The 2,236-nt window shown below is 35.8% G+C and overlaps 1 long non-coding RNA gene across 4 annotated transcripts in view; it reads left to right on the top strand.

The window, feature by feature from the left end:
* The window catches only part of LOC110271813, a 3,885-nt gene extending 1,739 nt beyond the window's left edge, over nucleotides 1-2,146 (top strand). For 3 of the 4 annotated variants that reach the window (XR_002362553.1, XR_002362562.1, XR_002362564.1), the window contains one exon: nucleotides 1,132-1,892. This is a non-coding gene — a long non-coding RNA (uncharacterized LOC110271813). Of the gene's footprint in view, nucleotides 1-1,131; nucleotides 1,893-1,968 lie in introns of those variants that run through there. The other variant, XR_002362563.1, reaches the window with a different exon arrangement.

Below are 2,236 nucleotides of genomic sequence, written 5' to 3' on the forward strand. Positions count from 1 at the left end.
TATTTTTTGTTTGCAATCTGTTTCTATATGCTTTATTTGTTATTATTTTGTTTTCACTGTTATGTCCTGCTTTCTGGTAATAATAAAGGATCAACAAACTTAACTAAAAACCCCGACCTTACTAAGGACTTTTCAGTTCTTACCCCTTCTCTTCCCTTCAGATGGAGACGGGAGTCCTCTTCTACGAGTTTGATCATCCATATATTTACGAGGATCTGGTATTCGGGAGTTATTATGTTTATGCTGCGGACCATCATATATGTCTTTATGCTATGTGAGACCTCCCTTTTTTACACTCGCTTGATAGCCCAGATTTTGACCTAGATACACCGTACGAGTTTTCATTGTCTTGGTTACACCCCGACACGCCGGGGAACCCTTTTTCTGATGGTCCTGGATACCCTTTTCCTGCTCAGCCGGTGAATCAGGTAGCACCTGAGCCTGATCCAGTAGATGCGTACATACCTGAGTTTGACCCAGCTAATGTACACGTGCCGGCTATACCTCTCGAGTGGGATTTACCTATGGAGCCGCTTATTCACCTTCTCCACCTGTATAGTTAGAGGACCAGTATGTGCTTCTGGGAGAGGTACTCGCACCAATATATGCAAATGGTCCTATTCAGTGACAGACCTAGAAAATTTAGCAGTGGGGGCAAAAATATAATAAAATTTAGGTACATATATTTTTTTTTGCTTTCTACGATACCCAACAAGTTAAGGACTAATCCATCGTGAATTTGAGTTTCATTTAACAGTCTGCAATTGGCCTGCAATGAATTGCTACACATATGAGATAGAATTCGAACTCCCAATACTTACTTAAGTGGACGATTAAGCTATCACTTGACCAATCCAAATTAGTTTAGATATATTTAAAATTTTAAATGAGAACTATCTATACATATTGATAAGAACTAAAAATATATATACAATCACTTGAGTTTATTTATTTATTTTTTTATACTAAATCAAATTTAACAAAATATTTTTTTAACATGAAACACACAAAAATGATTTATATTTTATTTTAGGACAAACATAATATAACAAGTTATATATGAGTGTAAGTATTAATTTTTTTTTAAAAAAAAAGTTTGTAAAAAAAATGCCCCCTCTTCTTTAAGTGTAGGTCCGTCCCTGGTCCTATTTATATAGACAGGAGCAGTGGTAGCAGCTCATCTGGTGAGACTGAAGACATTTTAATGGCGCCAGAGGAGGAGGAGGAAGAAAAGGATCCTGAGAAGGAGTAACTATCGTCAGGGAGTGACCATTCTGCAAGTGCATCTCGGGAACCTGCCTAACGGCAATATATGACCATGGACAGAGATCGTCGGTAGCATTTTTTTGTTAGCACAACCCAAAGATTATGAGTGTTTAGAGTTGCTAGGCTAGCTGGGTGCCAATTTAAAGGTTTTTTCTATGGGCCAGGCCTTGGGATGTCATATATTTGTATATATACATATTTACTAATAGTGGCTATGACAGGGTGTAAACTAACTGGGTTTGTGTATGACGTTGTACATGACGTATATTGTGAGTTTGGTTATCTGCTGCTTTAGTTGTGTTTAAATTTCTGTTGACGCTTGTTATGAATGGCTTGCTATATATTCCACACACGTTTTAAAAAGAAAATTACCCATAAAAATGATAACGTTTTAACAAGATAACATCCTCATATAATATATTATTAGTTACAAAATAAAAAAGCAAATTAGTAACACTTGACTTCTAGTATGATCATGAACCAGGAATTAGGTTGTTACATGGAGGGGCCGAAATTTAGGTATAGTGGGACGCCCACGATCCCTGAAGGGACCATAAGATGACACCAAATATATAGGAAGGGACTGACCTCCTCAGAGGTAACCATCTTACCCTAACACTCTCTACCTCATTACTTAACACTAATTTGGGCATCGGAGTGACCTTACAAATAACACTCTCGCTGCTTTATTGATGACATCAGCGTTTTCCAGACTAGAACGAGAGGTCCCATCTTCAATAACCTAAGGTACATATAACATTTTTTTTATATATAGCATTTGGTGATTGATTTTGGTATATATATCGACATTTCCTGGACTTTAGTAGAATACATTGTAGTTGAATTTGGTAACTAATTTCGGTGTATATATAACATTTTTTATAAGTAGAAAAAACTTTTATATTAGCAAACTACTTATATATATGATCCAAAATTTTATAGAAAGATTTAGATAAATATTTAGAAGGTA

The sequence above is a fragment of the Arachis ipaensis genome, chromosome B01 (assembly GCF_000816755.2).
Source record: "Arachis ipaensis cultivar K30076 chromosome B01, Araip1.1, whole genome shotgun sequence".
Classification (NCBI taxonomy): domain Eukaryota; kingdom Viridiplantae; phylum Streptophyta; class Magnoliopsida; order Fabales; family Fabaceae; genus Arachis; species Arachis ipaensis.